Source organism: Phyllostomus hastatus, unplaced genomic scaffold (genome assembly GCF_019186645.2).
Source record: "Phyllostomus hastatus isolate PE091 unplaced genomic scaffold, TTU_PhHast_1.1 phas_scaffold_93, whole genome shotgun sequence".
NCBI classification, from domain to species: Eukaryota; Metazoa; Chordata; class Mammalia; order Chiroptera; family Phyllostomidae; genus Phyllostomus; species Phyllostomus hastatus.
In genome coordinates this window covers 20,120,852-20,139,386 of record NW_025334042.1, presented here as the reverse complement: position 1 = coordinate 20,139,386, position 18,535 = coordinate 20,120,852, and positions in this window count along the sequence as shown.

Here is an 18,535-nt window from a genome sequence, read left to right as displayed (position 1 = left end):
TATGCCTTATCATGCTATACGTTCTGAACTTCAGTTTCTGAGCTGTGACTCTGACCGTCGTGGTTGTGGCTGGAGACTGTCCTGAGCTTTGTGGTGAGCTCTGTGGCGGGACTGGAAGAATGGAAACGAACAGATTTTTTATGAAACTGCTTTCTTATTAAAAGGTAAGTGATCATTCTGGCCAGTGTGGCTCAGTGGGTTGGAGCATCATCCCATAAACCAAAAGGTTGTGGGTTCCGATTCCTGGTCAGGGCACATGCCATGGTTGTGGGTTCCATTCCCAGTTGGGGTGCCTGTAAGGGGCAACTGATGAATGCTCTCTCACATAGATGTTTCTCTCCCTCTCTCTCCCCCTCTGAAATCAATAAGCATGTTCTCAGGTGAGGATTAAAAAAAAAAAAAAAGCCCTGGCCAGTGTGGCTCAGTTGGTTGGGCATTGTCTCACAAACCAAAAGGTCACCAGTTCAATTCCTGGTCAGGGCACATGCCTGGGTTGTGGGTTTGGTCCCTGGTGGGGTTGTGTATGGAAGGTAGCCACCTGATATTTCTCTCCCTCTCCCTCCCTTCCCGTCTCTTAAAAAAAAAAAGTAAATGACCCTTTTGGAAGAATTAACCGACGGCTGCCGGTTTGTGACTACTGGTGACTGAAACATCTCTGTCTCCAGCTTTAGTTCTCCCCCGAGCACCAGAGCCACGTGCAGAGCTGAAACTGCTCACCGGCTGCCTCCACCTGGATGCCGAGTCCCGGCGCATCTCAAATCCACACGTCCGAAATCGAACTTGCCGTTTCCTCGTGCCTGTGCACCCCTGGCCCCTGTTCCCAGTGAGGACACAGGGAGCATCCAGCCACCGGGCCAGCCTGGGAGCCTGCTGTGCCCTCCTCCCTTTCCTCTGCACATTCAGATCATCACCACGACCGGTGGCTCAGTTCCAGTTATTGACAATCTCCAGCACCCCTGCCCTCCCCTCCCTGTCCTCGCCCCAGTCTCCGGGTCCTTATCTCCTCTCACCTGGATGACTTCCACGGCCCCTGCACTGGCGCCCCTGCCCGCAGGTCTTCTCCCTTCCGGTCCTTCCGCTAGAGCTGTGCTGTCCAACATGGTAGCCACCAACCACATGTGGCTACTTACATTAATTAAAGTTAAATAAAACTTAAAAATTCAGCTCTTCGGTATTAGTAGCCACACTTCAAGCACTCAGCACTCCCGTGGCCATTGGCTCTCACAGCAGACGACGCAGATTTGGGACGTTTGTGTCGCTGCGGAGAATCTGCTGCACAGAGTTGCTCTGTGTTGACTGTGTTCACGTCTGAAACCTCCCTGGCTGTCCCTGTCCCTCTGGATGAAGTCCAGAATCCTTGACCTATTTCACACCTCTGCCCCACCTGGCCGCACCTGTTCAGCTGCACCTCCTGTCTTGTCCCCACTTGCACCCTCCATCCCCACCATCCCAGCCCCCTGTGTGTGTTGATTCTCTACTGGCCACCCCTGGCCCTGCAGCCTGGAGCCCCTTATGCACTGCTCTCGTGTGGGGTTTTGTAGAGCCCCATCCCAGGCCCACACACTGGCTGCGTCCCGTGTACGTTACTGTTGGCACTGCTTTACTGTAGCACTCAACATGGTGTCCATCATTTGCCCGTCTCCCTCCCTGCGAGGTCTAGCTGTGCTTCCTGCGCATCTGCATTGCCCAGGTCGAGCCCAGGAGGTTGCTCCAGAGGTAGGGATGGGGGTAGCTAAGGAACACAATCTTTTATTTTTTTATGTATTGATATCAGAGTGGAGGGGTTGAGATTTGTTGTTCCACTTTTTAAAGACTTATATTTTATTTATTTGTAGAGAGAGGGGAAGGGAGGGAGAAAGAGGGAGAGAAATCTCAATGTGTGATTGCCTCTCACACACCCCCAACTGGGGACCTGGCCTGCAACCCAGGCATGTGTCCTGAGTGGGAATCCAACTGGTGACTGGTTCACAGGCTGGCACTCAATCCACTGAGCCACGTCAGCCAAGGCCACTTCTTGATGCATTCATCGGTTGATTCTTGTATGTGCCCCGATCAGGAATTGAACCTGCAACCTTGGTGTATTGGGATGATACTCTAACCAGCTGAGCTACCTGGCCAGGGTTGTTTTTTTTTAAATCCTCCTGAGGATTTTGATTTTAGAGAGAGAGGAAAGGAGGAGAGTGAGGGAGAGAAACATTGGTTTGTTGCCTCTTGAACTTGCCCAGACCAGGGACCGAAACCTCAACCTAGGCATGTGCCCTGACTGGAATAGAATCTGAGACCTTTCGGTTTATGGGACAAAGATCTAGCCACCTGAGCCACATTGGTCAAGGAGGGAATACAATCTTGAGAAGCACCGGGAGTTAGTGGGAGGCTTTCTTTTGTAAAGGCACTCCTTGCTCACTGAATTAGCAGTAAAGGGGGTTTATCAACTTGATTGACTGGCCAGTGCAGAGGAAGGATGGACATCAGGGCTGGTTTGACTTGGGCTCAGTCGGTAAAGGCCTGAGGAGCCTGGTGTCTCTCCATGCAAGTGTGATGCAGCATCTGCCTGAGACTGGCACCCTCGTGTGGCGAGAAGGGGTACAGCACCTTGATCTAGGGCTATAGCTTCCCAGCTCTGTGGGGGTGGGGGGTGGGCAGGGAGGGTGGCTTTGGGAAGCTCTTCTAGAAGGCTGAGGAAGCAACTTCCCAGGGAGCCCACAGCAAAACTCTCCTTGGCCTAGATGGGTCATATTCCCAGCCTGAATGTGTAACTGGCAGGGCAAGGGCCTGATCTCGTATGCCTGCCCTGGGACCCAGGGAGGAGCCAGTTTGGGTTGCTTGGGGAGATGTGCAGATATAAAATAAAATTAGGGATGTTACTAAGAACAGGGGGTGTGGTTGCTGGGGAGGCACCTGAGAGCCCCCTGGGCACAGCAGCTGTCCCCTCGGTGGTTAGCTAGAGGGCAGCAGCACCCTCCCAAACAGGAGTGGGTAAAAATGGGAGAGGCACCCCATTCTTTCTCTCCCCAGCCCCAGGGAGGGGCAGCCTCTGTCCACAGCTACTTAGAGCAGGAGTCTGGGAAGGCTGTGCCAGGGGAGCTGGTCAGAGCCCCCACCCTCCCATGTATGCTAACTCCCCACCTGCATACTTTTTTTATTTTTTAGAGAGAGTGCGGGGGGGGGGGTGGGAAGGAGAGGGAGAGAAACATTGATGTGAGAGAGAAACATTGATTGGTTGCTTCAGGGACCTGGCCTGAAACCCAGGTGTGTGTTTTGACTGGGAATCGAACCTGCGACCTTTTGATTTGCAGGACAATGCCCAACCCACTGAGCTACCAGTCACAGCATCCCCACCTGCACACTCTTAGTTATGCAATGGGTGGGAGCGAAGGAGAGCCATCTGTCTCAGCTTAAATCTGCTCAGACAAGCTCCTAGGGCACCGTGAAAGTGTGCTAGGGGAGTTGGAGGACCCCTCATTTCTTCACAGGGACACTCTGAGTCAAAGAATATAAGCCAGTCCAGAGTCCTTCTCTCCTGCTTGCACAAGGCCCTGGGGAACCAGGCAACAATGAAGGAATGGGGACCCAATGACTTCCAGAGCAGGACAGGCACCTTGCAAATGCAGAAATGATCTTCCCAAAATCTCACTTCTCTAAACTTCTTGTCCCAGGAGATGCTATAGGTGTTCATCTAGGCTGCAGTCACCCGAGAAAAAATGGGTGGGTCTCTAGCTCTCTTTGGGGGAATCCTGAAAAGGAATCGAATGGGAGGATTCTGGTCATTGTGAGACCATACCCCACCTTCTCCCAGCCCCACCCTCGGCACTTGTAAGGGTGGGCAGCAAGGCATTACCTCCTCCCACTCCATCCCGCTGGAACCTGGGGTGGTGTTTAGGGCTGCGGGGCTCAGACCTGAGGCTGCTGTGAAGGAAGGGGAGACTTTCCTGAGAAAGGAGCAAATGTCCAAGGGAGTGGGGAGGAGACAGGGGTGGGGGGTATGGTGGCAGTCCGAAGGCTGGAGATCAGCCAGGAGCGGGGAGCTCTATGTGGGAGAGTCCCTTCCCTGGAAAGACCCAAACATTTAGGTGCATTCCTTAGTGAAACAAAATGGAAAGTCCAAATAAGTTGGGGCTTTAATGGTTTCCTCTCAGAAGAGGTAATTCCCTTTTATGCAAACACTTCAGCAAATAAATTTGCATATGTAGTAAAATTGTCTTTGTGGGAGATTTAAGGGACATGGTTTTAAAGGGAAACAGTGTCACCCTATCTCCCACTTTCCAGCAGAGAGGATGTCAGCTTACTGAGGTCATGAGGTACATGGGGGTGATGGATGGCTCTAGAGGTGGCAAAACAATGGCAGGAAAAATAAACCAGAGGACATACTGGGGAGATAAGAGACCCAATTTTCTGATTTACCCAAAGAATAGGAAGTTCTGCTCCCCGCCCCTAGAGAAGGGGACAGCGAACTCCTGCCTTGCCATCCATGCTGGCGCTGCGCGCTGGCTCTCAGCATCTATTCCCTCCTCCTTGGTCGTGCCTCTTGTCTCCCGGAGGCCAGAATGCCTGATACCACACTGCTCAGGCTCCCTTGCAGCTAGGTGCCCCCGGAGATGGAGGTGTGGTAGGGGTTGTCTTCCTGTTGCTGTTCCTGCTGACCAACAGGGTTGGAGAAGGTGGTTGTGGTATCTGGCATCTGTCTCCCAGTGTCTGGTCATGATCACCCTGGGTGACAGACAGTAGTCGTGGTGGTGGCAGCAGCATCAACAACAGAGAGTCTTGATCCATGGATAGTGATGTGGTGGCATGTTGGTGTGTCCTTGACTCCAACAGTCTGTTGGAAACCTCCTGCCTCCTGCCTCTCAAGCTGCCACCTGCTGCCTCCAACCATGGTTTTGTAGGCACCTGATTCCTTGTATCGAATCCCTCTTTTAAAGCTAGAACGGTTTGTTTTCTGCACTGCTGGTGCAGTAGGCGTGCAAAGAAGGCTGGTTTAAATGAATGAAGACAGAATGTCACATCTGTTCCTAAAACAGATTTTTGGGGCCCTTGGCTCTAAAAGAGAGGGCCACCCCACAGTGACGATGGGAGGTGGGGAGGAATCCTCAGAGGTACAGGGCTGGATGGGCGTCCTGTTTTCAGGAGCCAGTGGGATGGGGCAGGGAGAGCGCAGACTGGGTGAAGCAAAGGCTTGTAGGAGGGCCAGCCTCTGACTTGATGGCAACACTGGCCCTTTACCCTAGGACCTTAGGCCCCCCTTCTCCCCCTTCTTCCCCCTTCCTCCCCCTTCCCAGGCATCCAGTCAGGATGGACCTTTGGTGAAAGACAGTTGCCTAGGTGCTCCCTCCTCCTCTCTTAGCCACAGCTGCCCCCTGGAAAGACCTGGTGAGCCCATCGAGGCCTATAGCACAGTCCCAAGGGCGGTTGAGGTTGGAGGACCTGTTTTAGAATAAAAGTCCCATCTGGATCAAATACCAAAGCTCTCCCTGGGCATTTCAGGCATTCGCTGTGGAAGGAGAGGAGTTATTTTTTGACATTGGAACACTCTGAGATCATATAGGTGAGCTGGCTGAGGAGATAATCCTCAGGGGGTGTCACTTATGGTGTTATGGGATGTGGCAATTTTAAGTATGGTCCCAAAGTCTTTGATACTTTTTTCCATTGAAAGGGGATCTACGTCCTGTCCTCTTGAAATTCAGGGGTGGGCTGTCACTGCTCCCCCGATAGAATATGGTGGACACAAAGCCATGTGCCTTCTAAGGTGAGGTCACAAAGAGCCTTCCATTGGCTTTGGTCTCTGGGAATCCTGCTTTTCTAATGCTTCTCTCTGGGCATTTCCTGTCGGGACCCAGCCTCCATGCTGCGAGAAGCCACATGAAGAGGCCCTTGAAGGTCCCATACTCAAGGCCAGCTTTGAATCACCTGGTCCGGATCTGTGAGCACAGAAGCTGGAGGGACAATCCTAGCCCCAGATGTCCGAGTCAGCCCTGGCTGTTGGAGCCCTCCCAGCTGAGGCTCCAGGCTCCATTCCTACCCCCGTCCTGCCCCGAGCCCTTGACCCACAGACTCTGCGCACAGAACACACCGGGTGCTGCCTGTGCCCTAAGCTGCAGGTGGTTTGCAGCGATGCAGTGGCCAACGGCACTCTGGGGCCACCGCCCATGCAAAGGCCCTTCAGTGGGCCCCTGCCAAGTCCCACCCCCAGTCGGCTGTTGTGGGAACAAGGCATCGTCAGAGTCGCAAAGCCCAGGTGCACCTTTGCGAGAGCGGCCGAGTGACGGTCACAACCCATGACCCAGACCTGGGAGGTCTGGGCTTAAACCCTGGGCAGGCTTTCCAAGGCATGTTCCCCAAACGTGGGCCTTCCGTGCTACCAGAATAATTGGTTTGAATTTGCTTGAGTGAGTCAATAACCATCCTCATTTCCATCAGAGGAGCAGTGACTCTGAGCAGGCAGACCTGAAGTTTTGAGACTGGCCCCACTAATACCCCCTCTGAGTGTTCTGGCATGTCTCTGCACCTCAGTTTTCCACCTATAACACAGGCCTGTGTGAGGGTGAGGTCACGTGCAAAAAGCCTCAGGGGCATCGACGGGTCCCTGTGAAACAGACAACCTCCTACTTGGAGCTGTTGATCATGGAATAGCCTCAGGGGGAGACGAGTGGTAGAACCCAGTGCCCAGGAAGACAGGCAGCAGCGTTTCGTGTAGTTCGTGGGTTCACTGAGATAGAAGCTGGGCTAATGAGTCACCTGCTGCCTTGGAGATGCAGAGTAACAGTGGCTTAATGATGGAGCCTCGGTTTTCTCTCGCATGCATCCTGTCAGGAGCATTCTGGGGCTGGAATAGCAGCTCCACAGAATGGAGTCTCAGGCTTTTTCTGACTTGTTGCTCTGCAGGTTGATAGGTGAGTGTGGTCTAAACTGACCTGCCACGGCCACCTCTGGTTTCCGGCAAGGAGGAGGGGACCAGGCCGGGAGAGGGGTGCCGCGGCATGGAGTCTGAACCCATGACCTCCAGTCACATCCTGTGGCCGACAACTTCAGGGCTACCTTACCTCTTGGAGCAGGGAGGGCAGAGATGAGGGGATAGAGGCAGTGCTTGCCATACTAGGCAAGGGGACTTGGGGACAGGCTTCAACCATCCACCCACCCAGATTTCCAAGCAGCTCAGCTGTTGAGGGCCCTGAGCCAGGAGCCGGGTTACAGATCCTAAAGGGCTGGACCCTGACCTCAGGGAGCCCCCAACTCCTCTGCACTGACCAAAGCTAGTGCAGCGTGTTTAGGCCATGGTGTTGGGGGCTGAGCGGTCCCAGCTGGGTCTCCTAGCTTGGCCCTGGGGCAGTCCGTCCTTGGACCATGGAGGGCCTGCTCCTCCAAGCGTGGCTCAGCGCAGTGCCCTCGGCATCGGCGGTCAGCAGCCACCTGAAATGCACTTTTATTTTGCTCCTTATGTCAAGACCCACGTGAGCGATTTTCACAGAGTTTATTATAAAGGGAAACCTTTGTCCCCGCAGAGTAAATAATCTGCTTCCTGTAGATTGTAACAGATCAGATTTCCTGTTCCACCTTGGCTGCCTCGGGGCTTATGAATCACAGCGTCTGCTGCCGCTCAGCAGCCTTTCACAACCTCTGCTCTCGGGGGCTTAGCTTGTGCGTTCTTTCTGCGTCCGTCTCACATTAAATCTTCCGTGCACGTTGCCCCCCACGTTCTTTGTAGAGAGAAGCAGGCTGTCCGCACTGATAGCGCAGAGGCCAAGGCCCTTTGTCGGGAAGAAAACAGAACTGCACTCGAGCTGGGGTCGACCTGAGCCTCCCGCAGCCGGGGCAGAGGTTACAGGGCTGTCCTCGGGAGGCAGGGGCAGAAGCAGGCCGGTGCCAACTTCTGGGGTGAAAAGTTGCAGCCCATGGACCCCTTATCCCCCACCCACCCTGTCCTCACTGCCCTCTTCTAGTGGTCCCTGTCTTGGCCTGTGGAATGGCTCCTCCGCCGACCTGGTTACCCAGCCTAGACCCCTGGGCCTCATCCCTGATGCCTCTTCTCCCCCTCCCATCCCAGCCCACCCTGTCTCCTGTGGAGACAGAAATGTAACAGGGGTCCAGTGAAGTGTGGGAACTGTCCGCTGCTCCCGCCCCCACCCTTGCAGGCTCTTATCCACTCAGCAGCAGGGAGGCTCCAGGTAAGTCCTTAAGTCAGGTCACAGTAGCTCCCCGGTCACATGTGTCCAGGGTCTTGTCTCTTTTGCGGTGAAGCCAAGGCCTGGCCTGGCCTGCAGGGCCCGCGTGACCAGCCCCTCTGCCGTTCGCCTCCCCTGCCCCCAGCCCTCGTTCCGTTGCTCCCCTCTGGCCACACTGGCCGCTGCTGCCACACGCCAGCTGAGCCCTGCCCCCTCCCCCCCACCTCCTGGTCAGGGCCTGTGCTCTTGCCTCTCCTCAGCCTGATGGTCTTTGGCTGGGTCTTCACTAAACATCACCTTCTAAGGGAGCCTTCCCTGGCCTCCCTCTTTCAATTTATAATCCCTCCTTCTCATCCTTCCCACCCCCCTTTCCTGTTTGGTTTTTCTCCACAGGAACTACCATCTAACAAACTTTTTTTAAAAACAAAGATTTTATGTTTATTTTTAGAGAGAGGGGAAGGGAGGGAGAAGGAGAGGGAGAGAAACATCAGTGTGAGAGAAAACATCAGTCCTTTGCCTCTCCTACCACCCTGACTGGGGACCAAAGCCACAACCCAGACATGTGCCCTGACCGGGGATCGAACAGGTGACCTTTTGCTTTGCTGGAGGATGCCTAACCAAGTGAGCCACACCGGTCAGAGCCTAAGTCTGTTTTTCAGGACTGACTAATTTGTAGGTTCAATATAAAATGAACATGTAGGTACCTTGCTAAAACATTGTTAAAAATTCAAAGACAGTGACAATAGAACATTGAACTGAGCGTGGGGACCCTCTGAGTGTGGGGCCCTGGGTGACTGTGTGGCCTTCACACCCACAAAGTGGCCCTGACCACATCACAGGTGTTTGTTTGCTGTGCTTCCCCCCGACTGGAGTACAACCCCCGTGACAGCAGGGTGCTGGGGCTTGCCCACAGTGGTGTCCACAGTGTCCAGAACGCAGTAGGTGCTCATAAGGATTCATTAAAGGGCTGACTGACTAAGGGTCCACACCAAGAAGGAGCTCCTCACCCAGCTGGGGCCTGTAGGGAAGAGCTTCCCTGAAGAGGCACCTGCAGGCAGATGTGGAAAAGTGGGTGGGGGGAGCCGGTGGGGGACGGGCAGCCCGTGAAAACAGCGCTCCCACCCGCGTGCAGGGCAGCACCCCCAAGGGTGCCTGGGAGGAACTGGGGTCAGCTTCCGGGGCCAGAGGGAGGCTGTGCTGCACACAGGTGGGGGCCAGAAGCCTCTCTGATTTGGGCACTGATGTCAGAGTGGTCACCCGCAGGCTGGTGAGGCCACCTCGGCACAGTACCTCCTGCTTAGTTCGTGCTCAGTAAGTGGGAGCCCACACGGTCTGTGGTCTGTGTCTTCAGCGTTCGTTTCGTTCTTTGGGGGGACTGAGGCCGGCGGGGGCCGGGGGGGGGGGAGTGGGGGCGGGGTAGCGACAAGTGCAGGGCAGGCAGAGACCTGGGGCGCCGCGGACCCACATCACGCCCATTTTGGGAAGAGACTTGTCTAAGGGTGGGGTCAGAAGCCAGAGAGGGGGACAGCTTTGTAACGAATGTTCTCGCTTCCCTGCCGTGCCCGCAGACTCTCCAGATATTTGGGGGTGAGCGTCCTCCTCCTGTTTGGTCTCCCACCCAATGCTGTTCACGCCCCTCAAGGCCAATGTGTCCATGACGAGTCCTTAGCCACCTTCCCAGACCTGGCTCACCTATGGCTCTGGCCTCGGCCTCACTGTCTGCCCGCGGCCAGAAATCTAGGGGCCCATTTCACCCCTTCTTCTCCAGGCCTGGCCTAGTCCGTCACCAAGTGAAAAGCCAAAACCATCTGTCCCTGGCTTTGCTGCTCCCCCTCCGCGTCCGTGCTCCTGTGGTCCCCGGCCTGACTTTCTCTCTCCTCCGCGCCTGGGTCACCTCTCCAACTCGGACCCGGGTGCTCAAGCAGATCAAGAAATGGCAAGATGGGCGGAGGCCTCAGGGCTTCTTTCTGGCCTGGGTTGGGTCCCTGCGCCCTGCCTGTCCCACACCGGTCAGCTGGGGGCGCTCCTGCCCCACAGAATCCTGCACCCTGCTCCCAGTGGGGGCGGGGAGCCCCTGGAGCCTCTCTGGGCCTTCGCCACCCCAGCCTGTCTGGCCGGTCTGGGTGTGGACTGAGAGGCCCAGTGGAGGCGGGGCTGAGGGTGCATCAGCGGTGCAGGCTGCTGTGTCAGGTTGTGAGTGCTGGGTTTGCCCATGCGCATGCGGCTTGGAGAATGTGTGTGTGTGTGTGTGTGTGTGTGTGTGTGTGTGTGGCGAGGGGTGTGGGACTGGGTGGGCATCGGTCCCCCTGCCTTTTGGGTTGTGGTGAAGGTGCCCTGGGGTCCTGGACGAACTCCCCTCCCAACCCCAGGCTCGGGGACCCTGCAGTAGGGTTACAAAGACTTAGGTGAGAGCCTGGCCCTGGCCCTACCCCAGGGAACCCCACCTCCACACCCACTTAGGGCAGGTCACCAGTTTTTTGGAGAGTGGGCTTTGAGGTGTAATTCCCTCTTCATCACTTGAGCAATCACTTGTTGTAGCCTCAGTGTCCTTGTCAGTAAAATGGGGACAGTAACACCAATGTCACAAGACTGTCATGAGAGCTAGAGCTATACGTGGGAAGCGGCCTGCAGCCAGGTGGGTAGGGAGGGAAGGGTCAGGCAAGACCACCGTGAAACCATAGCCCCATCTGCCTACTGTGCCAGGTGGCGAGAGTTGTGCCCAGATCGTCTGTACCCTCGGAACCTGGAGGTCGGGGCAGGGGGCAGGGCGGGGTGGGCGAGGACCTGCCACAGACTGTAGGATGGGGGAGGTGGAAAGGCCGTCAGAGACAGAGCACAGTGGTCTGGGTTTCAGAGGAGGAGACCTCCCCTCTGATGGGGGAGGGGGCTAGCAGAGGTCTCTTGAGGAGGTGGGGGCTCCATGTGGGCTGGTGCTTGAAGAGTAGGTGGGAATTCCTCCCTACCTCTCTGGAGAGCATCAGGGGCCCCTGGGGCCAGGGCAGGGGATGGGTAGGGGGCAGTGCGGGTCAGGTGCCGAGTGGGTTGGCAAATCGTGGGGGTCCTTGACTGCTAGTGACGAGGCCTGCAGTGGATCCGCAGGCAGAGGCAACTGGGAGAAGAGTCTGAGGTGGTGAGACAGTGGTGCCTGGATGGAGCTGAGCTTCAGGAAGCCCGGGCCACCGGAGCAGCAGGGCTGGGTTCCCTGCTCAGCATGGGGGCTGGAGTGGAGGGGCAGGGCCAGAGCCAGGGAGGCCAGTGCGGGGGGGGGGGGGGGTGGCGGTGGGCTGGGGGTGCAGTGGTCCCAGGCCATAGGGTTTTGGGCCTGGACCTGGCTGGTGCCTGGAGGGATGGAGAGGAGGAAAACCTACTTATCCCCTTGGACTGCATTGTGAGGAACCGGGGTAGATGACTGGAAGGACTTCCCGGGCCCAAGTCTGGGGAAGCCCTGGGGATGCCCTGGCCCTGCCTTGCCTGTCCTTGAGTCCCCCACCTCTCCCTAGCTTCCATGGCCTCCGGATGCCCCATGCCCTTACCCAGGCTTCTGGGGTGAGCCCCGGCCTGGCTAAGGCCTAAGGTGGGACAGGGGAGTCTGCCCAGCACTAAGGGTGGTGTGTGACTGTGAGACTCTCCCAGCCTCCCTTGCCCACTGTGTTGGAGGGGGTGGGGCTGTAGTTCCTGACTGCCCCACTCCATGGTCCCCGGCCCCTCACAAGAAAGTGGCAGCTGGCTAAAGGAAGGAACCCTTTAAGATTGCCCTGCCGCTGCAGGTGCTGGGCCTCCGGTGGGAGGGTGGCGGGGTGATAGAAGGCTGCGCAGGCCTGAGGAGTTTGGGGTGCTTGGGCCTGCCTGAGAGGGGTCTTGGGGAGTCTTGTGACAGAAGCTGTGGCATGAAGGCTTCAGGCTAGAGGCGGGGGAGGGATCGTCCCACCTAGCTGCCGCAGCCACCCCGGAGCTGGGAGGAGGGTGGAGGAGGGTGCTGAGCTTGTTTATCTGGGTGGCAGGTCGAGGCTTGTTGGGAATGCAGCTGGGCCTGGGGGAAGGAGAGGGGGGCCAGCACCAGCCAGCCAGCCCTGCTCCTCCTCCTCCTGCCGGGCCTGTAGACCAGGGAAGGGTGCTGGGGGTGCTGGGAGGGGATGCTGGCTCCCCCTGGGAATGCTGGCATATGTTCTAGGGGCCTGGGTTTGATTCCCTCCCACCCTGAGGTGCAAGCGCCCCAGGGTCTGGGGTGGAGGAGTGGGGTCCTGACCTGGGTAGGCACAGGGGGCATCTGGACTGCTCTGAGCTGCACCCCACCCCACCTGCTGGGAGGGCAGGCAGGCTGGAGCAGGCCCAGGGTCTGAATGACTTCCCCTGTGAGTCCTGGCATGGGGTCCCGGGAGCCTTGGCTGCAGGGGCTGCTGGTGCTGGCAGAGTACCTGCTGCTCTCTCACCGGGGGGTCCATCCTGACCCAAGGCCCTGCCCTTCCACCTTCAGTCCCGGCCTGGGGATGTGAGACCTGCCCTCTGTGCTGAACCCATGCCCAGCCTGAGTTCCCAGGCACAGCCTGATCCAGCAGGGGTCCCTGACTGGCAGATGGTGGAAACCTGGTGCGCACAGCATGGGCACTTGGGGTAGAAGTGGGTTTGTGGGGAGCCTGGGACACGTAGGGTGGGTTTGGTGGTGAGGGTAGAGGCAGGGAGTGAGGTGCCCCTGGGACACGGACTAGGGATTGGGATTAGGCAGGGCCTGGGAAGGCTGGGGTTGGAGGGGTGTCGTGGGTTTGGGGCAGGAGTAGGGCTGACGCTGCAGCCTGGGGCCAGAGTCTGCTCTGAGGGTGCATGCAGGTCAGAGCTGGCGGTGGGGCGGGGTAGGGCTGGGGCCCAGGGAAGCACCCAGATGTACAGTAAGGTTGAGTTAGGGTAGAGCTGGGTGGGGTTCAGATTTGGGTTAGGGTGGGGGTTAGTGCAGTGTCAGGTCTGGGGTGGGCTCCGGGGTGGAGGGGCAGGCAGGGCACCCTGGGCACAGGTCAGGGGTGGGTGAGGTTGGACCAGGCTCTCCATTAGGGGCAGGAATGGCTGAGGGTTTGGGGGACCTGATTGTCTGCCCTGTGGCGTCTCTGCTGGGTCTGTCTTCTCTTGTCTTGGTGGGATGCCCTCAGCCTTGGTTGGAGGGACTGGGTTCTGGGGTCCCAGGGGGTGTTGAGGCCTTCTCCACCCTCTGAGCCCAGCCTGGGCCCCCGAGGAGGCCGCATTCTGCAGCCGAGCCCCAGACTTTCTAGAGCCTGGGTGTCAGCTGAAGCAGGGGCCCCACCGCACACGGGACAGAGCCTGGGGCGTGGGGTTCCTCCTTGCCGGTGAACTCAGTCCAGTCCCCCCATCCCCCTCGCTACCTGCCTTCCTCCCTGGGCTTCCTCTTTCACTCTGGGCACTTGTCGCAGAACCTCGACTCCTTCTTGGAGCCACTGCTGGTGAGGGCGCTGAGCAGGGTGAGCCCCAGCCTCTGCCCTGACGAACCTCACTCCCAGGTGGGAACTGGGCCTGCTCCTCCCTAGAGTGGTAACCGGAAGGCCTGATGCTCATGATTCCCACACATTTGAGACCCAGACTTGGGGGCTCAGGGTCAGGGCTGTTTACACAGCACATCCCTGACCCAGACTGACCAGGGTCCATTGCCCTCATGGAAGGCCTCTCCCCTGACCCCATGTCCTTCCCTCCGAGTCTAGCTTCTCCAAGAAGCCAGCTCTGTGGTCCCCAGGCTGTGGTTCTGCAGGAGCTGGTGCTCTGCCGCTTGGGCTGAGCTGGAGACTGGAGCCCAGCGGTGGGCTGGTGGTGCTGGGCTTGGCCTGAGACCTCTTGGCTTCCCTGGGTCCAGCTGCTGTTTCTTAGCCACCTGCCCCCAGGCACACCGCTGGTTGTCAGTGAGAGGCGCTGCCTCCCCTCCTCCACTGCAGGAGGGGGCTGGGGGTGCCCTCATGGTCCCTTAGGGTCGGCCCAGCTTGGAGGCATAGGGGCACCTGGTTAGGTGTGTCCGCATGTGACTCAAGCTGGATGCCAAGGCCCTGAGCTGGTGGCTTTGTTCTCCCACTGGCCGTGGAGGATGCGTGCCGCAGCCCTGAGTCACCGGGGTGTGGCCCAGCCAGCCTGGCGGCGCCCCGACAACTCCAACCACATGCACAGACAGCCACGCACTGGGGTCAGGATGTGGCGACCCGGGGGCCGAGGAGCCTGCCGGGCGCTGGCACTGTCCTCAGTACCTTTTTTCGGGAGGTCTGTGAGTCCTTGTCGAGTGTTCCTGGTGACCAAAGGCCCTGTGTCTCCGGAGGTCCCTCCTGTTAGGGTCTGGAGGCGCTGCATGGGGTGGGGCACCTGCAGACACAGCCAGAGACCCCGAGGCACCCAGTGGCCCTTCCCAGCTGCCCCGCATGGGACACTTGCAGGCCCCCGTGTGCCGCCCTCCAAACCGCCAGCCCAGAGGTCCCCTGGAGCAGCTCCGAGAGGAGGGACTCTCACGCCCACTTTACACTCGAGGGGCCTGGGCTCAGGGGGTGGAAGAGTTGCCCTAAGTCACCCGGCCAGCCGGCCAGCCGGCCTTGACCCTCTATCTCATCTCGGGCACTCACTGGGGCCTACCCGGGCCAGGCACAGCAACACCAGGGACGGCGGCCGGGCCCCTGCTGCCCTCTGCTTCAGCCCAGCCCAGCTCGTCACGGGGACCCACGGATGCCTGGACACTGTCCCTCACTCAGGGTCAGGCAGGGGCCCTGCAAGGTTGGGGCGAATGAGCAACCCTGTTGCCCCTCCCCGTCCCTGGGCCTGGGTGCTAGACCCTTGCCCACAGTGAGGATGGGATGGACTAGGCCCACCTGGCCTCACTGTCCCTCAGTGGAGGGCAGGAAGTGGGTTTCCACGTGACTACCTGACCTTCAACCTAGGCAGCTGTGTGCATGTTGTGGGTAAGTGTGTGTGCGCAAGTGTGTGTCATATATGAACATGTGTGTTATATGCATGAGTATGTAGGTATACGAGTATGTATAAGTGTGAGCATGTATGTGAATGCCATGTATGAGTACCTGAAGGCATGTAGTGTGTAGGTGTGTGTGTGCACGTTAGTGCACACATGTGCATCATGTGTGAGTGTGAAGGGGCAGGAGAGCCAGAGTGACTGTAAGCCGGGTCTGATGAAAGCAGTGCAGGTTCAGGGCATGTGGGTCTCCACCTGGACACGCCGGCCAGTGAGCTTAACAGTGAGGGTTAATAGCACGGCAGGGTAGAGGCAGGCCTGGAGATGGCCATGTCCTGCCAGGGACCTCCCACAGGCCCAGTGAAGGGAGCGGGTAATCCCTCTCACAGGGCAAGGATGGGGATCCAGGGGTCCTGGTTCCCAGGCCAGGTTTGAGTCTTTGAAGACCACCTATAGGCTGTACCCCACCAGACCAGGGGCTGCTTCTGACCCTCCCGTCTCGAGTAGGGCTACTCTGGTGTAGCTGGGAGGGTGAGTAGGGTGCGGCTCCCAGAGCTGGCCCCAGCGCCTCCACCCACAGCTCCACCCGGTACTTTGTCTGAAGCTGTTTGAGGGAGAGGAGAAAGCACCTTATAAGGTAACAAATGCTGGTCTGCCAGGTGGAGAGGCGAGGCTACCTCCCTGCCTTCAGGCCTCCCCGCCCTGCCCAGGCAGAACAGTAGCTTCTGTGCTATCCCAGCCCTGGCCCTGAGCCCAGCACCCCCACCCCACTCACCCTCATCTCATGGAGTCCCTGCTGCCCACCTCAGACCCAGGTGGGGGCATCTGGCATGGAGGAAGCCTGGCCCTCCCCACCTGGTGGCAGAAGAGGCAGCCACAGCGCAGAGAGGCAGCTTGGTGGCTGTGTGATCTTGGCTAAATGAGCACCTTTCGAGCCTCGGTTTCCTCTTCTGTACAATGAGGGGGTGGGTAGGCTGGGGATGGTTATTTCTTCTGGGGATCCGAGCCCCATGGAGCAGCCCAGCAATGCAGACCCTTCCCAGGCCCAGGCCCGGGAGCCTCCCTGCCTGCCCCACTGGGCTCCCTAGGCAAGGGCCCCACCATTCCTGCCCACCCTCTCTTTCAAGGGAGCTGGGGCGCAGGACAGTTCTACTGGTCAGTTCTCCAGGTCAGGCCGCCTGGCTCGGCCTGCTTACTTCTGAGAGATGGGATGTCCCCCCTTAGACCGGTCTCCTTGCCGAGAACACCTCCACCTCCCTTTCCTGCCTGCTGCCCACCTGGAGGAGCTGGCCTTCCCGGGAGCATCCACCGCACCCTGGCCATGTCTCCTTGGCCCTTGGGCATGTGTGTTTTGCATTGTCCTATGTGGTCATCCTGAGGGTGCCAGATGCACCCCATTGGAATTTCAACCTGGAGATCAAAGCACTGACTGTACATTTCCAAAGCATTTTCAAACATTACTTAATTTGACCCTTGCAGTAGTCCTTCTATGAGGACACGTCGGCAAGTGAGTCTGACAGAGAGGTTTGACAGCTTGGTAGGGCAGAGGTGGGCCTGGAGACAGCCGTGCTCTGCCTTGTGGCCCAGGGAAGGAAGGGGGCATTTTTTCCTGTTGGTCCTAGAGATATAGGAGTCAGAAGTGTCTTTGCATGGCATCTAGTCCGGCCTAGGCCGTTTACAGTGGAGCTCGGGAACTAAGGCCCCGAGCTGGGCCCAGGACTCCTGACCCCAGTCTGCCCCGCTTCCTAGGGGCAGGCTGAGTGTCTCCTCCTCCCTGCCCATCTGTCTGGGGCTGCGCCTGAGGGGTGCTGGGCTCTACCTGGTGATCGCACCCAGACCACCCAGCTGGGAGAGGACAGGGTGGGGGCCAGGTACTGAGCCTGGTCTGATGGAAGGGCCCAGCCCTGGGCCTCTCTCCCTCCACCTTCTGTTCTGGTGCAGGAGCCCTGGCCTACCTGCTCCCAGCACAGTGATTCCACAGAGATTTTCCAGGGAGCTGACAAAGCAACTTCTGCTGTGTGAAAACAAGACCAAACACAGAGAATGGCTGAGTTGTCCTCTTTCATTCCCAGCCTCCCCTGTGTGGAGCAGCCTTCCCTCACCCCCCTGCCTGAGTGCAGAAAGGACCTTGCTTGAAGCCCCTGTGGTGGCATCCCTTCCTGAAAGCCCCCAGGGTCAGGGGACCCCTCGGGCTCTTGCCAAGCTGGAATTCAGGGAGTTTCAGCACGAAGTTCTGTCTGGTGCCTGACTCTGGTCTCTCCTGCTGTGTTGGACCCCCTCTTCCTGTCCTGTCCAGACAGGAGGACACAGATAGCTCAGTGCTTGGCCGCCGTGAGCTGGAGGTCAGGACTGCGAGCGCTCACATGTACTCCTCCACCCTTAGGGTGCAGGGGAACCTGGGGCTTCGTTCTGAATTCCCACTGGAGACACCCTTCTTCATGCCCCTTCCCCAACCTGCTGGCTCTGTCCTGCCACCCCCCCCCCCCCGCCCCCGGCCACCACCTCCCTGTCCCTCACACTTTGCACACACTCCCATCTCCAGAAAATGCTGTCTGCTGCCCCAGAGTCTATCCTGACTCTGCGTCTGAGCTGCTTTCCAGCATTATCTCCGTGTTCCACACTAGCCTGTGTTCCCAGCGCCTTGGGTGGTGCCTGGCATTTTGGTGCTCAGTATGTGCCTGCTATGGGCTTGCTGAGGACAGGTCTTCAGGTACATGCTGAAAACCATGGTCAGTTGACTCCTCCTGACTTTCTAAATGGGAAGCTCCAGGATGGACCCTGCAGGTCCAAGCTACAGGGACTTTTGGAGAGGGTCAGAGGGGGAGAAGACTGCTGGGCCTGTTCATAGACCAGCCCCTCCTCCAGGCCACTGACTTTTCTGGGCCTGGACCAGGATCCATCAGGGAGTTCTAGAAGCCGGGGGTGGGGAGGCAGGGCATGAGAGAGAGAGAATGGCTGAGCTTCCTGCTGGGTCCCAGGCTCAGAGCAGGGCTGAGAGCAGGGTCACAGTCTGTGAACAGCCACTGATTAATTTGTGTATTTAGTGGGCACTTACTGCACACAAAATAACTGTGCCCCAGAGAGAGGAGAGCACACTGTGGATGAACAAGCCAGGCCCCTTCTGCACCCCAGACAGACAGGTCAAACATGGCCTTAAAAATGGTCTCGTCCAATTAACTCAGAGACCTGGGGCTTAGAGAGGGACATGTGCTGCTCTGGGCCACAGAGCAGTGTGTGGTGGCTGGGACTAGAGTCCCTGCTCCTTTCCCAGCACCTGCTGCCCACAGAGCTGCCCACGTGCTGGGCGCAGCCCGGTGCAGGGGTGATGGGTGGGCGGGTGGCTCTGGCTGTGGGAAGGACAGGCGGTGGGCCCGATGTTCTGGAGCACAGTTGCCAGGGGTGGGGGCCCAGATGGGAAACCATAGAAGCCCAGACCCAG